Genomic DNA, 22,016 nt, shown 5'->3' on the forward strand with positions numbered 1-22,016 from the left:
TCTCCCCTTCCCTGAGGATAGGGTGGGGTGGGGCTGAAAGTTCCAAGCTTCTAATCATGGCTTGGTCTTCCTCAAGACCAGCCACCATCTAAGAGCTCACCAAGAGTCATTTTATTAAAACAAAGATGCTCCAAGTACCCTTCACTTCAGAAATTACAAGTGTTTTAGGAGCTCTGTGTCAGGAAACAGGGTCAGAGACCACTATATACATATATGTATTTCTCATTGTTTCACAATATTATATATTGATACAGCCTCTACGGAGAGCAATTTGGCAACATTTAAAAATTATAAATGCACATGCCTTTTAGACTAGCAGTTCCTCTTTAGGAATTAATCTGACAGATATTCCTGTATCTATGTTAGAAAGTATATGTACAAAATTATTTTTTATGTATTGTTATTACATGAGAAAATGGCAATGACCTAAATAACCATCAACAGGAAATTGTTCAATAAATTGTGGTATTCATTCATTGCAATACTATGCGGTTGTAAAAAAGAATGAGGAAGTTGTTGATATTAAAATGAAATGAGCTCCAAGATATAACGTTAAGTGAAAAAGCAACATATACAATGACTGTGCATAGTTTGCTACCATTTGTATATATACGTTTTTAAAACAGGAAAAATCACATATGCTAATTTATGTATAAAATATCTATGGATGCATATATAAGAAACTAGTAACATTCATTAAATATGTATACTGTATTCTATGATTTGAGTTTAAATTTAAGTACATATATTACCTGTTATTAAATACATTTAATTTTAAGAAAGAACGGGGGAAAATGTTCACAAAAGTATAGGACATCTTTTGCTTTGCCAGACAGAAAACATATTTTAAAACTACTATTATTAAACATTATGCAACTATAACACTGGCAGAAGTACTGACAAAACATGTAAATTAGTAAATTAAAAGACAAAGGAAATGTGAGAAATTAATGGAGAAATGTCAAATTATTCACTCAGCAAATGATATCATAAAAAATAACACTTTGGCAAAAAATTATATTCTTACTCTAACCCCATATACCCAAATCAATTTCAGATTATTTAAAATTTTAAATGTACAAAATAGAACTATATATAAACTAGGTGAAATATATGTGAGTAGTTAACTGATCTTCAGCTATTGATGATTTTCTGTTTCAAATGTTAAGTCTACCTTGCATTCCTGAGATAAACCCCACTTGGTCATAATAAATTTTCTTTTTCAAATGCTATTGGTTTTAATATGCCAAAGTATTACCATTGGTTTTAATTTGCTACCTCTATTCATGAGAGATGTTGGTCTTCAGTTTTGTTTGTGGTATCAGGATAATGCTAATCACCTAAAAGAATCTGGGTGGTGTTTCTCCTCTACTTTTTAAGTGAGTTTGTATAGAATTGGTGTTATTCCATTCTAATGTATAATAGAATTCACCCATTAAACATAAAGTTGTTCATAACATTCCTTTGTTTTTTAAATATCTATAGGATCTATAATAATGTCCCCTCTTTCATTCTTTCATTCTTAATGCTGGCAATTTCTTTCTTCTCTCTTCTCTTCTTCTCCTCTTCTTTTCTCCTCCCCCTCCTCCTCCTCCTTCTTCTTCTTCCTCTCTCTCTCTCTCTCTTAGCCTGATAAGAGATTTATTATTGATTTTTTTTGAAGAACAGCTTTTGGATTTATTTACTTTATTATTTTTCTGTGTTCTATTTCATTTATTTTTCACTCTTACTTCTTACATTCTTAATTATTTCTACATCTACTTATTTTGTGTTCAATTGTTCTTTTTCTAGTCTTTGTTTTAAGGTGGAAGCTTAGATCATTGATTTTTTTTAAACCTTTTTTTCTCTGATACAAACATTTAATGCTAAAATTTATTTGAAAGTACTGCTTTAGCTTCATACCACCAATTCTAGGGGTGGGTGTTGTTGTTGTTTTGCTTTGTCTTAGAGAGTTGCTCTGTCACTCAGACTGGAATGCACTGGCATGATTTTGGCTCATTGCAACCTCCACCTCCCGGGTTCAAGCAGTTCTCATGCCTCAGCCTCCCTAATAGCTGAGATTACAGGTGCGGACCATCACGCCCAGGTAATTTTTGTATTTTTAGTAGAGTCGGAGTTTTGCTATGTTGGCTAGTTTGGTCTTCAACTCCTAGCCTCAAATGATCTGCCTGCCTCAGCCTCCCAAAGTACTGGGATTACAGGCATGAGCCACCGTGCTGGGTCCATGCCACCAATTCTAATTTGTTGTGTTTTCATTTTCATTCAATTCAAAACATAATTTTCCTTCTTTGACCCATGAGTTATTTAGAAGAATGTCATTTAATTTCCAAATATTTGTGAATTTTCAAGTTATGCTTTTGTTGTTGATTTCTAATTTAATTTTATTTTTAAACAGAGAACCTACTCTGTGTAATTTCAGTTCTTTTCAATTTATGGAGACTTGTTTTATGGCCCAGAATTTGTTTTATCTTGTTGAATGTTCCACATGCACTTAAAAAGAATGTGTGTTCTGTTGTCTTTGGGTGTTAACATTCTATCAATTAGATCAGTGAGTAGATAATGTTCTAGCCTTTTTTACTCTTACTGATTATCTGTCTGTTTTACCAATTACTAAGAATGCAGTGTTCATATCTCCAACTATAATTGTTAATATTTCCATTTCTCCTTTCATTTTTGTTAGTTTTTATTCATTGCTTTTTTGTCTTTATTTCTGTCTGATTGCAATTCATATATTTTGAAGCTCTGTTATTGGTTATATAAACACTTAAAATCTTCTGATTAATTGATCTTCTCATCATTGGAAAATGTCCCTCATTATCCTTGGTAATATTACTTATCCTGAAGTCTACTTTGTTTAATATTAATATAGCCACTGCACTTTTTTGATAAGTATTTGTAATGTCTATCTTTTTCTATCCTTTTATTTATTTTTTATTATAAATAAATGAGACGGGGTCTCACTCTGTCACCCAGGCTGGAGTGCAGTGATGTGATCATTGCTCACTGCAGCCTCAACCTCTTGGGTTCAGGTGATCCTCCCACCTCAGCCTCCTACTCATTTGCTGGGACTACATGGGTATGCATCATGCCTGGCTAATTTTTTGTATTTTTTGTAGATATGGGGTTTTGCCATGTTGCCCAGACTGGTCTCAAATTCCTGGGCTCAAGTGATCTTCTCACTTCAGCCTCCCAAAGTGCTAGGATTACAAGTGTGAGCCACCATGCCCAGCTACTATCCTTTTAATTTTAAATTGTGTCTCTATTTAAAATATTTAAAGTGGGTTTCTATAGACAACACAGTTAAACTCTGTTTTCACTGGACTGACTAGACCATTTATGCTTAATGTAATTATCTATACGGTTAGAGTAAGTTTATCGTCTTGTCTTGCTGTTTGTTTTCTAGGTGTTCCGTCCTTTTTTTTTTTTTTTTTTTCCCCTTTAAGATGGGGTTTCGCATGTTGGCCAGGCTGGTCTCGAACTCCTGACTCCACTCGCCTTGGCCTCCCAAAATGCTGGAATTATGGGCATGAGCCACCATGCCTGGTCTTCATTTTTCCTTTTTTTTTTTTTTTTGTAGTTCTTTGTTGTTCCTTTTTTCTTTTTCCTGACTTCTTTTGAATTATTTGATTGCTTTTTCAGCATTCCATTTTATCTCCTCTTATTTGAGGTTTTTTAGCTGCACTTATTTGGAGATGTTTTGTTCTGCTGCTTCTTGTTTTGCATACACATATTTACCCTACCACAGTCTACCTTCAAACAATAATTACACCCCTTCGTGTATAAGACCTTACAACTATATGCTTCTATTTTCCCTTCCCATCTTTTGGGCTATTGTGGTCACACATATGTTATAAGCACCATGAAAATTTGTTATCTTTAAATAATAAATATCTTTCAATAAAATTTTTAAATTTAAAAAATTGGCCAAGCACAGTGGCTCACACCTTTAATCTCAGCACTTTGGGAGGCTGAGACGGGCGGATCACAAGGTCAAGAGATCAAGGCCATTCTGGCTAACACGGTGAAACTCTGTCTCTACTAAAAATACAAAAAAGTAGCCAGGCATGGTGGCACATGCCTGTGGTCCCAGCTACTTGGAAGATGGAGGCAGAAATTGAGCCTAGATCACTCCACTGCTCTCTAGCCTGGTGACAGAGTAAGACTCCATCTCAAGAAAAAAAAAAAAAAACTTTCATAAATAACACTTATCATTTCCTCCACTCTGCTTTCCTTTATGTAGTTCCAAGTTCCCATGTAGTGTCATATTTCTTTAGTCTTAAGAATTTCATGGCCAGGTATGATGGCTCATGCCTGCAATTCCAGAGCTTTGAGGGGGCCGAGGTTGGAGGACTGCTCAAGGCCAGGAGTTGGAGACCAACCTGGGCAACATAAAGAGACCCTGTCTCTACAAAATGTTTTTACAAAAATAAGCAAGAGCATATCTGGAAAAAAAAAAAAAAGATTTCCTTTAACATTTTTGTAGTCCAGGAGATAGTCACAAATTCTCAGCTTCTATCCGTCTGAAAAAGTCTTCATTTTACCTTCACGTTTAAAGGATATTTTTCCTGGGTAGAGAACTCTAGGTTGGCAGATTTTTTTCTTTTAATATGTACTTTGAAGGTATTGTTAGGAACAAGGGCTTATTTTTGCATTTATTCTTATGCCTGTGCCCCCATATGTAAGGTATCTCTTTTTCTCTGGCTGAGTTTTGTTGAGTCCGACTGGCAGACTCAACTGAGTGATGGATTAAAGACGTACACTGACACAGGCTTGCCAGTCAGCGTTGCCAGGGGATCTATGCCAGAGTCAGCAGCAGCCATGATAAGCTGGCAATGCTCGCATCTATTTAGTACAGATTAAATGGCAAAGATCTCAAGTAAACAACATTTACATTGTCAACGCTCAGAGTAGAGAGCAGTTTTGCCTGTGGATGTTCAAAGGTCAATCTTAGTAAACAAGCTATTTAGATAAACTCCTCTAAATTCCCTTGTTATTTGGTTTTTGCTATTAGCTCAAGGTAAGAGGATTCAGCCATGACCTCCTCCCGAAGCTTTTGTAAAATCTTCCAGCCTTCCAAGAAGGTTTGCATCCATTTATAATTTCTCCCACCATTCTGACTGATCTCCTAAACCACCCCCTTTTTCTGTTTTTTGTATCAAGCTTTGTTGATTGAATAGTACAAATGTGTGCAGCAGCAGTTCTGTCAGGCACAGCAGTTGTAAGTCATGCTCTGACCTTGTATCCTAGAATTAGTAAATAACATAAGACAAACATGAGTATAATCAGTAACATTGTTTTCCAATCAAGGAGCAACCTGTAGTGTGGCTTGGCACCTCAGTCCAATGTGTGCCATTAATGAGGGACCCCACTGGGGGTAAATTTATTCTTTCTAGCCATGCAGTCGAGTTGTTCGAGGCTGGGAAGGGAGTTTCTGCCTAAGCAACAGGCAGAAAAACAGCAGATTAGAAGATGGCTCAATAGAGTGCAGCAAGTACAGGTCACAGGCAGAGTGAGATAATAAAAAAGGAGAAACAAATTATTTGGAGTGAATGGTGTTTGTGTTTGGAGTGGGATTCACTCAGCCTTCTGAGTTGCTTCCTTCAGCATCCCCCAGGTAATGTCTGGGGCTTTTGTCATCCGAGGAGGTCACATCGTCTGGGGCTGCAGATCTTGCAGGGTCATTGTCTTCATCGCTGGTATCAAGTTGGGTCCTAGCCATGCCATGGTATGGTTTGATACATAGTGCTGGAATCCAAAGAGGACCTGAGAAGGTGTGAACACAAGCATATCCTCGTCTCCATGTTAGCAAGTCATTTGGAACATACCATTCATTACTATTTACATCATTCCATAAAACCGCAGGTTTTATGTTCAGAGCTTTTTAGCAAAGTGCTTTTCTACAGCTGATTGAAATGTATCATTTAAATTTAAGAAATTAAGGGTAAACAAGGCTTGTGCTAGTAAATGTTGCAAGATCCTTATCCATACTTCCCCTTTTTTGTTTTCTGAGCATATTTTTAAGGGTACAGTGGACACGATCTACAAGGGCCTGTCCTTGGGGGTTATATGGAGTGCCTGTGGAATGTTGGATATTCCACATGTGACAAAATTGTTGAAATTGTGAGCTGACATAAGCTGGACCATTAACAGTTTTAATTTTTGTGGGCCATCCCATAAATGCAAAAGTTAAGATGTTTAATGGCATAGAGTGGCCTCTCCAGGAAGTGTGTGCAGTAATTAGATAAGTGTTGGTATCAATGGCTACATGTACATATCTTAGTTTTCCAAATTCAGGGATGTATGTAACATCTGTTTGCCATAACTGATTAGGTTCTGGTCCTCTAAGGTCAACATCTATAGAAGGAGGCGATGTGCCTGTGAGCTGACAATCTGGACATTGCAGGATGATTTGTTTGGCTAGTCTTTGGGTAAGTTGAAATCGTTTAGTTAAGTTCCTCCAATTTTAGTGGAAAAATTGATGCAATTGGGTGGCTTGGTCAAGCAGTGATGTCATAACTTGCAGATATGCTTGATCACTGCCATAAGCCAGTGGGCCAGGCAGTGAGCTGTGGGCTCAAATATGTGTGATAAAAGTAGAATGTGTAGGCCGGGTGCGGTGGCTCATGCCTGTAATCCCAGCACTTTGGGAGGCCAAGGTGGGTGGATCACAAGGTCAAGAGATCAAGACCATCCTGGTCAACATGGTGAAACCTCTTCTCTACTAAAAATACAAAAAATTAGCTGGGCATGGTGGCGCGTGCCTATAATCCCAGCTACTCAGGAGGCTGAGGCAGGAGAATTGCCTGAACCCAGGAGGCAGAGGTTGCGCTGAGCTGAGATCTCGCCATTGCACTCCAGCCTGGGTAATAAGAGTGAAACTCTGTCTCAAAAAAAAAAAAAATGCAAAATTCATCCAGGCAGTGGCAGGCGCCTGTTTTGCAACTTATCAGTAGTTATGCCTAAGGTGGTGCCAAGCCAGTTAATATCACCCAGTAATTTTTGCTAATCATTTAAGGTATGTAAGTTACTAGTATTTGATTTAACCTTTTGAGGCCTTACTTATCAGGAAGTTAGTATATAAGATATTTCCAAGGAGAGGACATTTGTACTTTTTCACGTGCTATGATTAAACCTCTTAACTGTGTATTCCTTTGGACAGAGGCATATAAACTTAAAAGAGGTGGCTCCATTGGGGTTGCCAGTAAAATATCACCCATAAAATGAACAATCTTGCAAACAGGAAATTCTTTTCTACTGGGGAGCAAAGCCTGATTTACATAATACTGACAAGTGATAGGACTGTTCAGTATTCCTTAAGGAACCACATTCCAAAGAAATCAGCAAGCTAGCCTTTCATTACTGATAGCTAGTATTGTAAACGCAAATTTTTCTCTGTCCTGTTCTGCAAGGGGAATAATATAAAAGCATTCTTACCAAAAGAGAGCCCGCATAGCCAAGTCAATTCTAAGCAAAAAGAACAAAGCGGGAGGCATCACACTACTGGACTTCAAACTATACTACAAAGCTACAGTAATCAAAACAGCATGGTACTGGTACCAAAACAGAGATACAGACCAATGGAACAGAAGAGAGGCCTCGGAATTAACACCACACATCTACAACCATCCAATCTTTGACAAACCTGACAAAAACAAGCAATGGGGAAAGGATTCCCTGTTTAATAAATGGTGTTGGGAAAACTGGCTAGCCATGTGCTGAAAGCAGAAACTGGACCCCTTCCTGACACCTTACAGTAAAATTAACTCCAGATGTATTAAAGACTTAAACATAAGACCTAACACCATAAAAACCCTAAAAGAAAATCCAGGCAAAACCATCCAGGACATAGGCGTAGGCAAGGACTTCATGACCAAAACACCAAAGCATTGGCAACAAAAGCCAAAATAGACAAGTGGGACCTAATCAAACTTCACAGTTTCTGCATGGCAAAAGAAACAGTCATTAGAGTGAATCGGCAACCAACAGAATGGGAAAACATTTTTGCAGTCTACCCATCTGACAAAGGGCTGATGTCCAGAATTTACAAAGAACTAAAACAGATTTACAAGAAAAAAACAAACAAGCTCATTCAAAAGTGGGCAAAGGATATGAACAGACACTTTACAAAAGAAGACATATGTGAGGCCAACAAACATATGAAAAAATGTTCATCATCACCGGTCATTAGAGAAATGCAACTCAAAACTACATTGAGATACCATCTCATGCCAGTTCAAATGGCGATCATTAAAAAATCTAGAGACAACAGATGCTGGAGAGGATGTGGAGAAATAGGAATACTTTTACACTGTTGGGGGGAGTGTAAATTAGTTCAACCATTGTGGAAGACAGTGTGGTGATTCCTCAAGGACCTAGAAATAGAAATTCCATTTGACCCAGCAATGCCATTACTGGGTATATATCCAAAGGATTATAAATCATTCTACTATAAGGACACATGCACATGAATGTTCATTGCAGCACTGTTTACAATAGCAAAGACCTGGAACCAACCCAAATGCCCGTCGATGATAGACTGGACAGGGAAAATGTGGCACATATACACCATGGAATATTATGCAGCCATCAAAAACGATGAGTTCGTGTTCTTTGTAGGGACATGGATGAACCTGGAAACCATCATTCTCAGCAAACTGACACAAGAGCAGAAAATTAAACACCGCATGTTCTCACTCATAGGTGGGTGTTGAACAATGAGAACACATGGACACAGGGAAGGGAGCACTACACACTGGGGTCTGTTGGGGGGAAATAGGGGAGGGATAGTGGGAGGCGGAGAGTTGGGGAGAGATAGCATGGGGAGAAATGCCAGATATAGGTGAAGGTGAGGAAGGCTGCAAATCACACTGCCATGTGTGTACCTATGCAACTATCTTGCATGTTCTTCAAATGTACCCCAAAACCTAAAATGCAATAAAAAAAAAAGAATAAATAAATAAAATAAAAGCATTCTTTTAAGTCAATAATGACTATAGGCCAATTTTGAGGAATTGCCATAGGGGAGGGGAGCCCCTGCTGAAGAGGCCTCATAGGCTGTCAATTAGCATTAATAGCCCATAAGTCATGCAAAATTCTCCATTTGCCAGACTTTTTGGGAATGACCAAAATGGGTGAATTCCAAGGGCTGTTTGTTGGTTCTATATGGCCAGCTTTTAATTGCTCCTCAATTCATGAGCCTGCTGCAATTTCTGTCTCTGTAAATGTCACTGTTCTATCCAAACAGGATTTTGAGAGAGCCAGGTCAGGGGTAGGAGAGGAATAACAGTGGCCATAATTACAAAAGGGTTTGCTGTTTATATAACTCATTAAATTCTACCCTCCAGAGGAGGTATTAACTGGCATCTAAAGTAGTTTTAGCTAGCACTGACCAGTCCCAAGTTATGTGCTATGGTTTCAGTTAATACTTTTGTAAATGGGCTAGCAGCTCCATTTTCTCTAATGCTTTTTTTTAATCTCTTTATAAGCATACATCTGATTGCCTTGTTGATCTTGCATTACCAGGCAGGCAAAGAGCTCCCCTTCTAATGCTACTTGCCTAAGACAGGGTCCCATAGCTGTAACGTATTCCTTGACTTTTTTCCCATTTCCTTGGGGAGGACACTCAGGGAGAATTTCTGTCTCCTCTGTGTCACTTTTACTCAGTAATTGCTGGGCTGAGGGAGATGGAGAAGGTGGTTAAGGTAGGTGGCAGTTCCTCTTCCCTCTCCCTTTTAGGGTCTTCTGTGTATAGCAGGATGATAGCAGCCCTAACTAAGGCCCATAACGTTAGAGATGTCACTGGGACCTGCTGCCCTTGTGCATGATGTTGCTTAAGATTTCTCCTCACTTGTTCCCAGAGCTCTAAGTTTAGCATGCCTTCTGCCGGGAACCATGGGCTTTGGGAAATAGCAGCTTGCATTAGGTCCCTTAATTGAGCCTATGAAAGTGAGGCTCCACTAGCTTTAAGCAGCTGTTTCAATACTTTTATAGACTGTTTCTGTTGTGCTGATAACTATTGTCCCATCATGAAACCCTAGCCTAAACAATTCCCTCAAACTTGGAAATCCCAAACAGGCACCAATGACTTACTGACTTACTGACTTACTGACTTACTGACTTACCAACTGCTCAGTCTCTTCACCTTCGTTTTTGAGAGTCCCATCAGAATCCGCAATCCATTACAGCATCCTTACACAGGGGCACCAACTGTCAAGTCTGACCAGCAGACTCGATTGAGCGACGGATGAAAGACATACACTGACACAGGCTTGCCAGAGTCAGCAGCAGCCACAATAAGCTGGTGATGCTTGCATTTATTTAGTACAGATTAAATAACAAAGGTCTCGAGTAAACACCATTAACATTGTTGACCCCCTGAGTAGAGAGCAGTTTTGCTCCCCGCCCCCCGATGTTCAAAGATTGGTCTTAGTAAACAAACTATTTAGATAAACTCCTCTACATTTCCTTGTTATTTGGTTTTTGCTATTAGCTCAAGGTAAGAGGATTAGGCTGCCTTCAGCCATAACCTCTTCTCAAGGCTTTTGCAAAAACCTCCTGGCCTTCCAAGAAGGTTTGCATCTATTTATAATTTCTCCCACCATTCTGACCAATCTACAGAATTTCAGATTTTTTTTCTTTGTCATTGGCTTTTAGCAATTTGGTTATGGTTTACCTTGGTATGATTTACTTTGTACTTATCTTATCTTGTTTGGGGTTTGTCGAACTTCTTAGGTCTGTGGATTTATAGTTTTTATCAAATATGAGAACTTTTTCTGCCATTATTCCATCTGCCTCTTCCCTTTAGGACTCCAATTACACATCTGTTATACCTTTTGTTATTGTCCAATAAGTTACAGAGGTTCTGAACATGGTTTTCGGTCTTTTCTCCCCACTCTGCATTTTAGTTGGGATAGAGTCTATTGCTCTGTTTTCAAGTTCACTGATCTTTCTGAAGTGACCAATGCATTATTAGGCCCATCAGTGAATTTTTCATTTTATGTATTCTATTTGTCAGCTCTGGAATTTCCATTTCATTCTTTTAGATATGCATCATTTCCTTCCTTATTATGTTCATGTTACTATTTAAATACTTGGGCATATTTATAATAATGTTTTAAAGTTATTTTCTGCTACTTCCATTATTTCTTTAATATCTACATCTGTTTCTGTATATTGATTGTTCTGCTTATGGGTCACACTTTCTTGCTTCTTCTCATAACTAGTAATTTTTTGGATGCTGGGCATTGTAAACATTGTGCTTTTACACAGCTGTAAATTGTTGTCTTCTAACATAAATAACTTTATACCCTCAAACAGAAAACGGACATTAGGGAAAAAAAACTGGTGAAATCCAGAGTCTGTAGCTTAGTTAATAATATTGTACAGTATTAATTTCTTAGTTTGACAAATATACCACAGTCATGTTTACAATAAAGTAAGCTAGCTGCAGTTCATACAGGAATTCTCGGAATTTTTTGCAACTTTTCTGTAAATCTAAAATTATTCCTAAATCAAAAGGTTATTTTGTTCAATTTCTCATTTTTTCCTTCTATTTACCTTAAGGTATTATTTGTCTTATCTTCCCTTTGCATTGTCTTCTAATTTAGTCTTCATTTCTAAAACAATTGTTTTCTGTGGTTTCAAATTCTTTTGTTATATCATCTCATTTCCAAGTTTTCTGATTCTAATTTACATCACTCTGAAATCTCTTGTTTGAAATAGAATGTTGTATTTTGATTTTGTTTTTTACTGTCTCTCTGACATACACGTTTTTGTTGTCTGTAGGTATAATACTGCTTACTCCTTTTCCTCATAGAATTTTTTTCTTTCTTTTTTTTAATTGAGATAGAGTCTCACTCTGTTACTCACGCTGGAGTGCAGTCGTGCAATCTTGACTCACTGTAACCTCTGCCTCCCGGGTTCAAGCGATTTTGCCTCAGACTCCCAAGTAGCTGGAACTATAGGCACACTCCTGGGATTTTATCATAAGAAAATAATACAGCAACAACAAAAAGCCAAGTGCATAAAGGTATTTATGACAGCATCATCTGAGGCAACAGAAAAATGGAAACAGCTCACGTGTCTACCAATAAGGAACAGGCTGAGTAAATTTTGGTATGGAATATCCTGTAACCATAAAAATGATTAATGTGAAGATTATATACCAAATGCTTGCTCCTCAAAACTAAAGGCACACTCCTCGGCTAATTGTGTGTGTGTGTGTGTGTGTGTGTGTGTGTGTGTGTGTGTGTTTTCCTGTAGAGACAGGGTTGCCCAGGCTGATCTCAAACTCCTGGGCTCAGGCAATCTGCCCACATTGGCCTCCCAAAGTGCTGGGATTACAGGTGTGAGTCACTACACCCAGACTTGAGTTTCATTTTTAAAATTTTGTCCAGCTAGCTTTCAAAATTTCACAGAGCTCCCTCTTCTGTTGTTTTCATGTAATGTCAAAAAATAGCAGTCTGCATTCTAAAATTTAAAAGTTTATTTTAAAAAGTTTTCTTTTGAGATTTCCTAGTTTTTTTCTTCTTCTCCACTTTTATCTAAATCTTCTTTGTTTAGTTACTTCTGTACTTATCTTATTCAATTTTCATTCCCCTCCTAGAAGTTTCCTTAGTTGGGGGCCTGTCTTTAAATGGCATACCATTGGCGACTCAGTTTCAAGAGGTCATGTTTGAACAGTGCCCCACTCTCTTCAGGCCTTACCTTAGCCCTTTGTTCTCATTCATTATTAAAGTGGACAAACTCCTTCTGGTGTTAGCTGCTGCTCTCAACTTGACCCTCCATGCTTTTCACCAGGTCTGATGTTTTCTTATAATTCTCAGGTCCATTGGATGTCCTGTTGCTTCCCACTGCTTTCTCCCTCTCAGATGCCAATACTAGGTTTGTGGTTGTTGGCGACTGCCTTTTGTCACCTAGCTTTATTACAAAAGTTGTCCCCAGGTCTTTGGTTTTGTTAGCTAACTGCTCTGTTTTTTAATGTGGTGATTCTAGAAGATTCATAAACCATGCTCCTCTGCTCCTGCCATCTTCCCAGAATCCCAATACTATCTATCATTTTTTAGACTGGAGCAGGGTAGACACGTAAGCTGTTTCCATTTTTCTGCTGCCTCAGATGATGCTGTCATAAATACCTTTGTACACTTGGCTTTTTGTTGCTGCTGAATTATTTTCTTATGATAAAATCCCAAGAGTAGGATTACTGGGTCAAGAGTAGGAACATCTCTCTGGATCTGGCAATCTATAATCTGAAAATGTGTTTTCAGAATTCTTTTTCTTTTTATAGGGGAAAGGTTGAGGCTCAGTTGTTGGTGGTAAGGATCACATGAGGGAAACAGGCCTGTTTCCCTGACCTGTTAGCTCCGGATCACTGCTAGTCTACCCTTTCTCCAGCCATCAGTCTTTCCTATTTATTTTATTCAATTTTCATCATTCATTTAACCAATCTTTATTAGGAGCTTACTATGTATCAGGCACTATGATTTCTCTCTGCCACACTGTAGTGAATTCCAGAAGTGAATCTAATACACAGAATGTAAAGAGACCCAATCTAGATGTGTCCTAGACTATCCTCTCTGAGGACTACGAAGGGTACTGAAGCTTGTCCTCGCCTGGGTTCCTGCAATCTTCCAACATGTCTGAGATTGTTCATGGAACCCTAGAATCTCTCACCTAGACAGATCTGGTATTAGCAATCTATCCCATTCCATAGGCAGGCTTGGTCCCATAGTATGGCAGGCCTGAGCAGGAAAGGGACAGCCTAAGCAACCTCAACTGCACCAGCTGATCCAGTTGCCCCAATATTATCTTGATACTCCTGTCCACAAAACTGGTAAGCTAGAAGTAACCCCCAGGGTCTCCTAACCACAACCTGACAGCTATATTGATTCAGTCTATATACCTGACTTTCAGCCTCAGTTTCCCTCAGTCTGTCTTTTCAGTGCCTCCTCCCCCTCCCCTTTCCCACCGAAAACTGAGATTTGTCCCGAACCCAGGTCATCTTAGGTTGGGTTCTGGTTGTGGTTCTGAGTTCCTGCCATCCCTGGCTAGAATCCTTTTACATTGGGGCTGACCCTGCTCCACTGGTTGAGTCTGTGTGTTTGAAGTGGACAAACTCCTTCCAGTTTTAGCTGCTGCTCTCAAGCAGCAGACCAGTTGACTCATGGGACTAGTCCATGACCAGTTGACTTGTGGGACTGACTAGTCCATGGTACTGAGAAGCGTATATAACTTGTATCCAAGCCTGCTAAGCTATTAGTAATAATCACAGTGTTCTAAAGGTGAGGACCCCAAGGGCTACAGAGTAAATGTACACAAATAGCAAGTTTGTATCATATTAGGCCTAGAGCTCAAGATTTTTGCAATCTAGTCCCCTCCATAGGCAGACTTAGCCCTATTGTAAGGTAAACGGCTTTCGTCCTAGTGTATGCCTAGAAATTTAGGAAAGTATTCTAAAGCAGAAGCCCAATTGCAAGGCCTGAGACCCACAGGGTGGGGGAGGAAAGAAGACCTCAGGATTTGATAATAAAATAAATTCTACTTTTTAAAACAGGAACATGAATCAGGAAAGTCTTGAGCAGCAGAACTGATTTTATGGGGAGCCCTAGACCATCAGGCTGGATGTAGTCATCTTAAGATGCGTCTTACCTCTTAAGAATGTACCAGGAACCTGAATCAGGGCTGGGCTGATAGGTGAGAAGAGACAAGGTAGAAAATTGACGAAGGATATGGGGGTGAGGAACCAGGCTGGACCTGACACAGAGATGCTCAAGTAGCCCATGTTAGTTGAAACCTCCCTGCTTCATGAGTCTTGGATAACAATTGGCTTAAAATACACAACCTCATGGCCTGTGGAAGTCTACAGCTTTCTCCAAAATTTCTGTAAATACCTAGGACACATACATTATTTTGTCCTGGTCTCTCAGGGATAATATTCTTTGAGTAGTCTTTGCTCTGTACTGCATCAATCAAAGCACAAATTTAGCTCTTTCAAAGAAAAAGATCTGAATATACCATATATGAATTTAATAGACTGTGCCTAAAATGTTGGGAGGGGTGTCACAGAAAGGGAGTCTCCTCATTCACTGTACCCTGGACAACCTAAAAGTCCTCATTGCTCATTGCACATTCTTGCGCTCAGCAGTCCTTGTCAGCCACCCACTTAAGACGGTTTTCTCTATGGGCTTCAACACTACACCCACCCTCACCTCACTGCACCCACCCTCGCACACTCCTCTGGTTCTTCTGTCTTCCTTCTCTCTTCTCTCTCCTTTACTCTTTCTTCTACATCCAATCTCTCCAAAGACAGACATAAATTCCTTTCCTTATCTCATGCAGAGTCTCTGGGGAGAGAGAAGGAATTATACCTCTGTTGCTTCATTATTAAACTCTTTTTCTCAAGCAAAAACACTTTCTTCCCATCAAGAATTCTAGTGCTAGATGTTAATTAAAGTAATCAAAAAAATTACTTAATACACATGTGTAAACAAAAAGTATGCAGCGTTATTCTGTTGGGTAGTTCATGCCAGACCAAGCACTATGATAGTCCTATTCAAATGGACTAATAAGAATGTTTAGAACATCCTGTCTCATTTAGGAGTATGCCCTTGATCATAAAAGCTCAGCTGAATCCCAGAACTGAACCTGGGAAAACTTGATTTGTCTGTGCCCTTTGAAAGTATTTTTACAAACTGCTCCTGTAGCAGCAGTTTGTAAAATACTTTCAAAGGGCACAAGATGGGGTGCTGCTTTTATTAGATAAGACAAAAAGTAAGTGGTACCTATGGTAACCAGAAAGTTTCAAGGTTTTTCAGACCTGTGTGGACTCTTAAGGTATTTTCAGCTTGCAAACTTTGAGCTGAGCTGTGATACCAATCCAGTTGCAAAAATTGGCATGGGCAAAAATGCAATGGTCATTTCATGTGGTCAAATCAGGTGACCAGCTAAACAATGAAACTTCAAGGTATGTGGCTTGTTCCAGTTGCTACCTGATGGTGTAAAACAACAACCAGTTTATTATTCTCAAGGATTATATGGGTCAGGAATTTGGGAAGGACATGACAAAGACAGCTTGTATTTGCTCCACAACACCTAGAGTCTTAGCCGGAAAGTCTCAAGGCTGAGGGTTACTGAATAGCTGGGAGCTGGAATTATGTGACTCTTCCACTCATGTGTCTTGGTGTTTGATGTCAGTAAGTCTATTTACGACCTCCTCATCTGGGCTTTCTCAGAATGTGCTGGTTAAGTTCTGTGGTAAGAAGCCTCTAAAATGGTCTCCAATGATTTCCACCTGCTGGTATTCGCAGCCTTGTGTAACCTCACCCCCTTGATTAAATTGCTTCTAACCCATAGAATATGGCAACACTGAAGAAATATTTCTGCTATGACTAGGTCACAAAATAATCAATCTCTCTCTCTCTCTCTCTCTCTCTCTCTCTCTCTCTCCGCCCCCCCTCCATTCCTTCCTCTCTCTCTCTCACTTTGATGAAGGAAACTGCCACATTGAAGAAGCTCACATGGTAAGGAATTGACTGTCACACTGGCCAATAGCTATACAAAACTAATGGTCTTCAGTCTAACATCCCCCAAAGAAGTGAATCCCACCAAAAAACACATAAGTGACTTTCAAAGTAGATTCTTCCCCATTCAAGCCTTCAGATGAGACCCCAGCCCTGACCAAAACTGTGATTATTATAGGCTTGTGAAACGTCCTGAAGCAGAAGACACAGTTAAACCATGATTAAATTACTAACTCAGAAACACTGTGGGATGGATAATAAATGTGTATTGTCTTAAACTGCTAAGTTTTGGGATGATTTGTTACATAGCAATAGATATCTACTACAGGTTCCAAGAGCAAGTATCTCACAAGAACCAGGCAGAAACCATAGCTTTTATGACCTGGGCTCAGAAATTACATAGCATCACTTCCCCCAAATTCACAGGCCTGCACAGATTCAAGCAGATGGAATATAGACCCCATCTCTCACAAGGAGGAGTGTACAAGTGTCAACATGTTATCATAATAAGAACATGTGGGAGGAGAGATGCTGCTGTGGCCATCTTCGGAAAACACAGTCTGGCCTGTGGCTCTTTGGCCTTGACCCATAGCATGGCCTGATCTGCTCATGTGAAAATTTCAAGAAATATTTATGTTGTTTTGCTATTTTGAAATTGAGGTTTTGTTTGTCTTCCTCCTGACATGTCTCCTCGTGCTTTTAAGAAATTCTCAAGCAATTTATCAGCATGTCACAAGATTAATGGGAGTTTCCCCTCCTGCAACCAGGGAGCCCTCAGAACCATAATTTCCAAGAATATGAATGACTATCTGAAGAATAAGATCCTCTCCACTTAAGAGTGACTCCTAATAAGTTACAACACTGCTCTGGCTACATGTTCTGAACATTCCTGTATTGCCCCACACTCCATACCAGTTGAGGAGAAAGAAGACAGTGAACAAGGAGAATGTGGTTGGGGAACCTAATGAACACGCAGGCTGGGCAGACTCCACTGGTATTTCCAGCACACCATAAACTCACAGAACTTCTGAACACAAAGGAATCTCAAAGATCGATTGATTCAATTTATACTGGAAATGATAGTAGCTACATTTAGTGAGACCTGACTATAGCAGTATGCCCTTTATAGCTGAATGAAGTAGACATTAGTGTCTAATGCAACTCAAATATGTCAGACTTCACCAGTTTGTAAACCCATGCTTTTATTTAATGCACCATCATTGCAGCTTGAGCCTCGTCCTACTTGATTTCATGAAATCCAGGATTTTATTAAGTTCTACTATGGAGCTCTTACATGGTCCACCCATTTCCTCTGTACTTTCCATCTCTGTCAGCTGCCTGGCCCCACATGGGGGACTCCTGTGTCTGAACACCTGCTTCCTTCAGGGTACAACTTTCCTAAGCCCCTTGCTGTGCCCCAGCATGGGCTGTAGAGACCCCTCCACCATTTTGCTATTGTGATAACGCAGACTAGGCTGAAACTTCTAACAAGGCATTACCAAAGGCTTGGAGAGAAATCACAATTACAACAGAGAGAAACTTGAAACTCAGTACCTTTGCTCAGATTCCCCAGTCTCTGGGTTTGACTTCTAGATTGCTCTCTGCTGCTGCCATGGAGGAAGAGCCAGCCTGCCTCCCCACAGTGGGAATAAACTCCATCCTACAAATCCCTGAGGTTCAGATAAAGGAGGCAGTTATTTCCCCCACACTTTAACCTAAGCCCCATGTCCTTAGTCTTTATTTCCTGCCTTAGGATTGATTGTGTTCCGGGAGGCCTGAGAATTAACATGTCTATTTCATGGAAAACTCCATCTTCTAAACAATAACAGAACAAGCATTCTAACCATAGAACACCGTGTGTGATAATAACAGCCCAATCAATGCTGAATCTTATAAAGCCCAGTTAAGTTCTTTTCCTCATTCTCTCCTCTAGCATGAGTCGTGATCACGGTTTTACAGTCATCTAGCCATCTTTAGTGTCTCAGCTCTTGAGTTTCTATGATTGTTTAGTTGAAAAATGGCTTATTCGGCCTAGCATGGTGGCTCACACCTATAATCCCAGCACTTTGGGAGGCCAAGGGGGGGCCCATTGCTTGAGCTCAAGAGTTCAAGACCAGGCTGGGCAACATGGCAAAACCTCATCTCTACAAAAAAATACAAAAATTAGCTGGGCACAATGCCCTGTAGTCCCAGCTACTTGGGAAGCTGAGTTGAGAGGATCACTTGAGCCCAGGAGGCTGAGGCTGCAGTGAGCAGAGATCATGCCACTGCACTCCAGCCTGGGCAACACAGCAAGACTCTAAGAAAAGAAAAAGAAAAATTGCTTATCTATTACAAAATTTTCCAGAGCAAGCAATAATAAAGTGACAAATGGTAGTGTAAATACATAGAAGATTTTAGGCTGGGCATGGTGGCTCTCATCTATAATCCTAGCACTTTGGAAGGCTGAGGTAGGAGGATCAATTGAGCCCAGGAGTTCGAGACCACCCTGGGCAACATAGTGAGACTCCATCTCTACAAAAAATAAAAATACGGAAATTAGCCAGGCATGGTGGCACATAACTATACTTCTAGCTACTCAGGAGACTAAGGTGGGAGGATTGTGGGAGGGGAGGGGAGGGGAGAGGAGATGAGAGGATATTAATTTGGCCTAATATGCTGACATTTTACACAATTTTGCCAAACATTTTAGTTCTTAGAGTCATAGTAGCAGACCATGAGGTAAGATTGTTTTCTCTATATTTGCATAAGGCCTCTAAGCAGCATTTTCTGAGACATTTCCTCTTTTTAGAGATGCAAAAATGTGTACAGATTATAAATGACAGCTCTTTTTCAGCCTCTATTTCTCAAGTGATCCAAAAATATTTGGGTTTAATCTCAGCCAAGTTCACCTTTTTATATCCACTTATGGACAGAGGAAGCTGAGGTTGTATGAAATCAAATTTGCCCGAACTATACAATTAGAAAACGAGGCTGGGGATGGTGGCTCACACCTATAATCCCAGCACTTTGGGAGGCCAAAGAGGGAGAATCACTTGAACCCAGGAGTTCAAGATCAGCTTGGGTACCACAGGGAGACCTCATCTCTATAAAATATCATAATAATAATTTTTTTAAATTAAGCAATAGAAAATGGGAAGGCTGAAATTCAGAACACCAGCTGCCCTAGACGCTCTGGCCCTTGCAACTATACCAGACCACACTTGATCTAAAAGGAAATGTTATGTATCACAAAAACATGCTTTGTGAAGACCAGCCAAGCATACAACAAATCAGTCCCATTCAGTTTGGGATTACGAGCAAGACAAACAATAGAGCAGGCTTCAAAATAAACTTCCGTTTCCAGGATGAGAAGGAAACATAGGGACATAAGCTCTTAGGAGACACCTGCAGCGAGCAGGGACCCGTGCCAGAGAAAGGGTATAAAGTGGAGCCTGAAAGGAGGGAACTCCGAGGAGGACACCACGTTCATTCTTCCATCCCACAAACTTTCACCAAGTGCGTCCTTTGTGCCCGGCTTTGTGCTTGGCTTTGTGCTACCAGGCAGGCACATGCTGATGAATCAGTGAGAGGCGCTGGCCCCCTTGGGCCTCACAGTCTGGTAGAAGGGACAAACAAGTAAACATAGAACTTGCATTCCTCTGATTCAAGTGAAAAGGACATCCTGATTAAAATATCTATGGAAGCTCTGAGAATATTTGTGCCCAATCACAGAAAGGGCCGGGACTGATTGCCGTTTCCTTTGTTTAACCAACTCTCTTACACCTGGGGTAGAATCCCTGGGACCAGCCATCCCTTCAGATCTCTGGGGCAGCTCACCTTCCTCATAATCATTTTATCCTGGGATGTTTCAGCCTTTGAGGTACAATGTGTGACTAAGGCCACTGTCAACAGGCAATGACACAAAGCATCTGTCTCTGGCAAAGACCAGCTGAGCAAATGCTTAACTCAGAAGGCTGTTACAGTTTCTGTGAAAACAAATTACATCAGTGCTTAACCCAGGAGTCTCCCAACCAGGCTAAAGAGTGTTTTCTTTTGTGAGTGTGTGCTCCTACCTCATGCAGCATGAAGGAACTCTGTCTGCATAGGGTGTAGTGGCACAAAGTCTCCATATCTCAGAGCTTGGCGATGCCATCAAGAAGGCTTCTTGCAAAATCGGCTTAGCAGGGAGGCAGATATTCTGAGACTTCTCAGCATGCAAAGAACCCTGTTCTGTGGGAAAGGACACACAGGAGGTCAGCCAAGGTCATGGATTCCCAAGGAAACAGACATTTACTGATTGGCTTCTGCTAGGTGGAGATTTCACTTACTTTATCTCATTTAATTATACCCCACGTATGTTCAGCCCCATGGCATTACTCTGGACCTGCCTTAAGGCCAGTACTTCACAAAGATACCTTTAAAGCAATAGTGAGTAAAGCAGATTCTACCACTAACTCCATGGGGACATAGAAGGGACATTTATATTGCAGACCACAGGTAAATCTTAATCTTCAAGAAATCTATTGTACAACACGGTGACTATAGTTAATAACAATGTCTTGCATTCTGGCATATTGCTAAGAGAGATTTCAAGTGTTCTTACCACAAAAAAATAAGTACATGAGGTAATGCATATGTCAGTTAGCTCAATTTAGCCACTCCACAATGTATACCTATTTCAAAAATCATGTTGTACACAATAAATACATAAAATTTTGTCAATTAAATACATAAGTAACTTTGTAAAAAAAACACTCTCCGTTTAATGCCTCCATTGTCTTCTCCCTTCTTTTCCTTTCCATTTCTCTAACTTGCCTGTGACAGTTTCTTCTCTCTTTCTCTCTCCCTCCCGGCTTCTCTCTGCCTCCCCATTTACACAGCTTCTTTGAAATCCCCTCCACATGTTCACCTGTCACTTGCCTAACCCCACACACAAAAGCCTAATAATAGCCAAAAGAAAAGAATATCCAAGGCCGGGCATGGTGGCTCAAGCCTGTAATCCCAGCACTTTGGGAGGCCGAGGCGGGTGGATCACTAGGTCAAGAGATCGAGACCATCCTGGTCAACACGGTGAAACCCCGTCTCTACTAAAAATACAAAACATTAGCCGGGCATGGTGGCGCGTGCCTGTAATCCCAGCTACTCAGGAAGCTGAGGCAGGAGAATTGCCTGAACCCAGGAGGCGGAGGTTGCGGTGAGCCAAGATCGTGCCGTTGCACTCCAGCCTGGGTAACAAGAGAGAAACTCTGTCCCAAAAAAAAAAAAAAAAAAAAAAAAAAAAAAAAAAAAAAAAAAAAAAAAAAAAAAAAAAAAAAAAAAAAAAGAAGAATATCCAATTACCCCTTAAGCAAGATCCTTGTGAGCCTCAGTTTGTCTCATTCATTCATTTAACAAATAGTTGTCAAGTGCCCAGCACTGTTTTGGGTGCAGGAGATTATCAGTGAACATGATAAACAAAAATATCTGCCCTCCTACAGCTTCCCTAATCCTTACAGCAATCCATTTTTACATATAAGA

The 22,016-nt window shown here is 40.0% G+C and overlaps 1 long non-coding RNA gene across 1 annotated transcript in view; it reads right to left on the bottom strand.

Annotated features, from left to right (window-relative positions):
- The window catches only part of LOC108283758, a 61,336-nt gene extending 45,998 nt beyond the window's left edge, over window positions 1–15,338 (bottom strand). The window contains exons 1-2 of the long non-coding RNA XR_001816951.2: window positions 15,231–15,338; window positions 4,075–4,078 (exon numbers count right to left, since the gene is read on the bottom strand). This is a non-coding gene — a long non-coding RNA (uncharacterized LOC108283758). The remainder of the gene's footprint in view (window positions 1–4,074; window positions 4,079–15,230) is intronic.
- Window positions 15,339–22,016: the final 6,678 nt, after the last annotated feature.

This window comes from Cebus imitator, unplaced genomic scaffold (assembly GCF_001604975.1).
Source record: "Cebus imitator isolate Cc_AM_T3 unplaced genomic scaffold, Cebus_imitator-1.0 Scaffold265, whole genome shotgun sequence".
NCBI lineage: Eukaryota > Metazoa > Chordata > Mammalia > Primates > Cebidae > Cebus > Cebus imitator.